This window comes from Pinus tabuliformis, chromosome 1_1 (assembly GCF_031772625.1).
Source record: "Pinus tabuliformis cultivar Carrire ecotype Pingquan chromosome 1_1, CPIR1, whole genome shotgun sequence".
NCBI classification, from domain to species: domain Eukaryota; kingdom Viridiplantae; phylum Streptophyta; class Pinopsida; order Pinales; family Pinaceae; genus Pinus; species Pinus tabuliformis.
The window spans coordinates 477920320-477927058 of record NC_142297.1 but is presented as its reverse complement, the minus strand read 5'-3'; positions in this window follow the sequence as shown (position 1 = coordinate 477927058).

The window sequence follows — 6739 nt, the reverse complement described above, 5'->3', positions numbered from 1 at the left end:
TATGTGGTTCTCATTTATTCCTCGTAAAATCTGTTCTATCTATGGTTTGGTCACCTTTTTTCAGGGAACCACAAGGTATTTTCCTCCAATGTACTCTTCAGGTTTTGGTGCATATATTGCCTCAATATATATATATATATCGCTTTTTCTTCTGAAAAAAAAGACTACCAACATATTTTTTTTATTTAAATTAAATAGTTTGTAAATGGATTTTATAGATTTTAAAGATTTTATAAATTCTGGTTGGTTGGTTGTTATTTCATAATATGTATGATAATTTGACATTTTTATTAGATAAATGTCAAAAAGGAAATATATTTACTAATAATAAACATATTAAAGATGTAAAGAAATTAATGTTGAATTTTTTATTAAAAAATCTATTCATTAGTATAAAAAAGATTATAAATACAAAATATAAAATTTTAATTAAAAAGTAATTATTCCACCTTAATAAAATAAAAATATCTACATAATTAAAATTAAAACTATTCAAATAAATCATTTTCTCATATATTTTTTTTCTGTAAGCTTGGTAGGACCTTTTATTCATTCATTTTCAAAAAGCAGGTTACATCCATGAAAGACGTTTCGTGGCCTCAACCTGCCCATTCGGAAACCAGGGTTGTTGGTCATCTAACTGCTTTGTATGTCATCCAAAATCTTAGTAACTCAAGTCTGTCAAACAGACCCTTATAGGATTGAATGCCTATAAACTAGTTTGCACCTAACACACTAACATAAGTACTGCTAACCGACATATGCAACGACAAAATAAACAAAAAAAGAAACTGCTAGCCACTACTCATCAGAGGACTCCACTAGGGCTGGGTCCTTAGCATTGGAACCTGGTAGTTCCGATTGAGGAAGGCACAAAATGTGCTTCTCAATACAGCCAAGAAAAACATTCCTTTGTTGGATTTGAAATTGGACAAGTTGAAATTCTTTCTGAATTTCTCGGAAACATGGATCAGACTTAACAGAGCCTATAAAATTCATAATAGCTCGGGCCACAATACTTTTCATCATCCAATAAAGATGAACCATTTGTTTATATTGCATGAGCCGACCTCAAGTGTGTCCTGGATTTGGAACAAGGAGTCACCAATCTACGAGTTGCACTTCATTCTGTGCACGTTGGTTGAGCTCTACCTCCCATGATGAAATCATATGTTTCACATGGGCAGGGTTACCTTTGTTGTATGCTTGGGCCGGATCATTAATTATCTTAGGATCTGACTTTCTGCCACTTCTCGGAGTGCTGATTGGAGGAAGAACCACATCCACCTCTATTCCCAAACTTTCTAATGTGGCCCCGACCCCCATTTCCGGACAAAATAGCACCTGGGGTAGGACGAGTCATATGAAGTAGCCACCAATCCAACAAATTAAACATTGTCAACCTAAAAGGTCGAGCCGCAATCTTGAAACAGACCGGATGTGTGCGGGCTTGTTGGGACGGGGTCCCCGGGGTCAAGTTTTGTTAAAATATTGAAATCTATGCATTTTGAGGAGCAGAGCACGAGTAGCGCAGGTCACTAGGAGTCAAGGGACTTAGGAATGTCAAATCCCCTTAGTTTTGTATTGTTTTAAGATCCACCCATGGTTTACGGACCATGGTATTGTAATGGGAAAAAATATATAAAAGGGTGTCTTAGGGAGTCTAAGAAAGGAATGAATGAATATAATGGGATTTGATATAATCTGAGTTTCTATGATCTTTTTATGTTTGGCGAAGGGGAAGGCTCTTGCAGTTGAGTGCGTGAAGAACTTGGTAAGTTCGAAGCTGAGTGTGTGGGCCCTTGTAGGTGTGTGTGCAGGGTATGGAAAGTCTGTATAAGGAAGATCTGAAGTAATAAAGAATATTTGAGGCAACTTTGTGTTTATTTTTATATACTTGTGTATTTTACACGCACTTGAATGATAGTTATCAGTATTTTTGTATTTATTGCTTCGCGAATATCTAGATCTGTTATTATATGTGATTTTATGCATGATTAGACGTTTACGCGAAGTTCATAGCTCTGTTTAACTGAAAATCACTTTAAGTTCAAAAATTTCATGAATAAGAGTTTGTGAAGGTTAGATCAGGCCTGAAACTGAAGAAAACACCTAAACCCCACATCACATAGCCTCCTGGATGCAGAAACCTAGTTCTAGCATCCCCTAACATAGCCTTGGGTGAGACTGCAACCTGCGCTACGCGGGTTGTTCCCAAAAGGGAAGTAGTGTAGGGTTTTGTTGGTTTGTGCAACTAACTCTAAACCTAGGTCCAATCCCCCTCAAGCCATGGTTGTAGGAAAGTCTTAGTGCTTCTGGCAGTTGGAAGAGAGCATAGGACTATAAAATACTCTAGCAAGGAAAATTTTTATCGAAGTAAGACACCTGCACAATGTTTTGGAAGATGGCGCAAGTGGAATTTACGATGAGATAGCTGCACCACAAGACGAATTGTCACGCAGACTACCTAGAAATTAACCGTTGGAAAAACTACAATTGATTTGACAATGATCTTGCCGTTAAAAGGAGTGGGGGAAATACCTTTAAGGTGCAAATCTGGGAAAATATATTGCCAAAATCACATTTATGAGGAAGATTTGCGGGGGAACAGACAATTTGAATTTGAATCAGGCTATAAATATGGCACCCTGCTCCACATTCAGGCACTTCGCTTTCAGAGAGCTTATGTTGTGATTTTTCACCTATGCGTGAGTTGTGAAGATTGCTGGATGTCTAAGTGGAATTTGGCAGAATTAGAAAGGGAATTCTTGAAAAGAGGCCTTAGATATATCATGACTGCTACACAGCCTGCCCATACTACAATGCCGAGATCCCTTAGAGGGTAGCCTGCTGCCTCAGAAGCAACAACTAATAAGCAGAAAAAGTTGCAGCAGACCCCAGTTCAGCAATCACCGAGGAAAATTCCAACCAAGCAAAGGCAAAAGGGTAAAATGGATAAGAAAAAGCAACCAATGGAACCACAAGACTTGGATGTAGAGGAGTTGGCCGGTGGCTTTGAAGACATCATCGCAAAAGACATAGAACTAGTTTCCAGGTTGCCTTCGTATATGCCACCACGAAAGTCAACATCCAAGGTCACGAAGGATCTAGATGCGGTTAAATATAAGGTTTTCACTCCGCTATTACCTAAAGACGTACCTATTGAGGGAGAATTGTTGGCCCGGGTACCATCCTTGAAGATGGAAGATTGGGATTTAAATTATCACAGTAAATATCCCCAGTTTGAGCCCAGCCAATACCTCAAATCCGTCTATTATGAAGAAGCAGGTGTCACACGCGTTGAACCTATGAAGTGGGCTGCTGGAATTGAGCGCACGAGTTTGTTGAACATGTTGTATGTTCCCCATTTTGGGTGTAGTATCATCAACACTATTTGTGTGTGCCAATTATTGGCGTTGGTCCATGATGGGTGCCTATGGCTAGGAGAGCCCATCCCTATTAATGAGATGTTGATGAAATGAATTACGCACTACCCTACCAGGGGGAAAATTTGGATGATGCTTTTGTAGGCAAGTCACAAGAGAAGAAACTAGCAAATCAAATGAAGAGTGACTTTGGATTGATCAAAAAGTCCCAAGACTATGTTGTTATCTCTATCAACGATGAGGCTGTGTGGTTTCCTGCCTCTTTTATGCTAAGGAAGATTATGTGGAAGTGTCGTGCAAATGAAGTGTCGACCCCTATTGTGTCCTTGTCCGTAGAGTGCATCCATGGGGTTCAGTTCAACTGGGGAATGTACCTGTTCCAAGAATTCTTGGATGACTGCCGTGAAGCATAGGAGGAAGGAAAGTCATTCCATTATGCATGGCAATTGCTTCTGATTACGTTAATCACTTGGAGAGCATCTGAGGAATTGCAGTTCCCTATGGTGGACCCAAATATCTGTGAAGTTGCTCAATATGCCTCATTATAAGCATTCAAATACCTTACAAGGTCCATAAAGAATAAGATATTTTGGGTTTTGTTCGAAACAGAGTTACGCATGGTGATTAATCAATGACCACGGTTATCACCTGGCCTATTTGATCAGTGTCGTGACATTGTGAAGTTTAAGGATGATTTTCACAGTCTATATCTGTGCCATGAAGGATTTGACAGAAGAATGGCATGCACTGCCATATCTGGTAGCCGAAGAACATATTTTGGTTATCATAGTAAGTGGTCGAGTGATTGTCTCACCCTGGTTGAGCCAACAACAATAGAAGGTACAAGCAAGACCGCTGCAGAAACCCAGGCTGAGAAGAAGGATCCCAAGAAGGATTCCAAGAAGGATCCCAAGAAGGATTCCAAGAAGGATCCCAAGAAGGATTCCCAGAAGGATCCCAAGAAGGACTTAGAGTCTTTGTTCATTATCAGGAAGTGGTAGGAGTGGACCACTAGCGGTGCACGAAAGAAACAAAAATCGAACAAGTTCACCAATGTAGAGCCACTAGCCCTTAAGGAGGGGGATCTTGATGAAATTGGGGATACTATCCAATTCGCGATGGAAGACATCTATGGGCACATAGAAGAGAAATACCAGTGTGTCTTGATGAAGGTCCAATAGGGCCTTCAAGAATTGCACGTACAGACCAGTTTTCTACAAGAGAGCATGGGTCAAGCAAGTGTGGGTCAAGCGAGCCTGAAGTAAGCGAGCGTGACAACCTTACAAGCAAAATTGAACATAGACCTTCGTGTAGTGCATTTGTTAAAGGGATCATTACATGTTGGCACTTCAGAATACATGACACGCCTCCTACATATGAAGAAATTGAACCTTAACTTGGCAACGCTCCCATTCATACATTTCATGAGCTGCATCAAGGAGTTCGAGGAAAAGGCACAGGCGCTCAAGAAATGAGAAGAGTTCGTTGCGTGCACTCAGTAGTTGGAGGCAACAATAGTGCAGATATGCAGTGAGATTCCAAAGCTCCAGATTCCAACAGAGGAAGCTTTGACCGAGAAATTATAGAAGCTAGAGCTGCAGTCAAAGCATATAAGGCTGAGGTATGAAATGTGAGGTTTGAGCTGAAACTATAGATCTTCGAGATTTAGATGAAGCTGCAGCCTACCACCCCTCCCAAAGTTCGAGAGCAGCGTGAGGCTGCTATTAAAGTTGATATGGAATTTCTTGCTGCTGCAATTAACAACTGCAGCCAAATTTTTTAAAGTAAAATGGAAATGTGGGACTCGCTGCAGGAGGAACCACATCTGCAAAAACTTGAAGCTGACATCCACGAAAAGAAAATGTTGTTTGATGAGATCAGAGTGATAGTGCAGACCTTAACACCTATGTAGAGGTTCACCAGACTCCAAGAAGGGAGATTCACACAAACCGAGATTGATGAGCTACGTCGGAAGGCCTTTATCATCTCAGCAAGGACGCAAACATGAGTCAGCGAAGTAAGACAACTGTCTCAAAATGTCTAGAGAAAATTAAAAGCCCTTTAGCAGACGTAGAGGATGATGAGTTTAGCAGTTGCAGGGCCAACTACAAAAGAGTTGGTTGAAGAGGTCTGACAAGCCGTTGCATAGAGTACAACATAAATTCAAGCCTTGAAGTCTGAATTCAGCGGCCTCAAAGCACGTGTCGAGGATATACCAGCAAAGTGAATCAGGGAAGAGTCACAGATTTGTGTTCGGGGCCTGTTGGGATGGGGTACCCTGGGTCAATTTTTGTTAAAATATTGGAAGTCTCCACATTTTGTGGAGCAGAGCGCAAGTAGTGCAGGTCACTGGGTGTCAAGGGGTTTAGGAAGGTCAAAGCCCCTTAGTTTTGTATTTTTTTGAGATCCGCCCATAGTTTACAGACCATGGTATTGTAATGGGAAAAAGTATATAAAAGGGTGTCTTAGTGAGTCTAAGAAAGGAATGAATGAATAGAATGTGATTTGATATATTCTGAGTATGTACGATCTTTCTGTATTATGGTGAAGGGGAAGGCTCCTACAGCTCAGAGCGCGGAGACCTTGGCAAGTCCGCAACTGAGTGCGCGAGCCCCTACAACTGTGTGCGCAGGGTCTTGAAAGTCCGTATAAGGAAGATTCGAAGTAATAAAAAATATTTGAAGAAATTATGTGTCTATTTTTATATACTTGTGTATTTTTTGTATTTACGCAAACTTAAATGATAGTTATCTGTATTTTCATATTTATTGCTCCGCGAAGATCTGGGTCTACTATTATATGTGATTTTATGCATGATTAGATGGTTACGTGAGGTTTATAGCTCTGTTTTAACTAAAAATCACTTTAAGTTTGGAAATTTCATGAATAAGAGTTCGTGAAGGTCAGATCAGGCCGGAAACTGAAGAAAACGCCTTAACCCCACATGACATAGCCTTCTAGATGCAGAAGCCTAGTTCTATCATCCGCCAATATTGCCTTGAGTGAGATTGCAACCTGCACTACGCGCGTTGTCGCCGAAAGGGCCGGTAGTGTAGGGTTTTTTTGGTTACCGTAGCTAAGTCAAAACCTTGTCCAAACCCCCTCAAGCCAACAACTAGGTGGATACCCAAATTAATATAACATGACACAATTTCATAAGAAAAGAGAAAGAAACAAACTGCATTATGTGTTTGCCATATGTAAGCACTACATGTCGAACAGGCCGACCACCGATGCCACTCTTGGCTTATGACTATCACCCCACGCTCATGTGGAGAAATTAATACATAGAAGCTAGAACTAGTCTGTCACCTCAAAAGGGAGGTGTCACTGACCGGCTCCCCTAGCCAAAT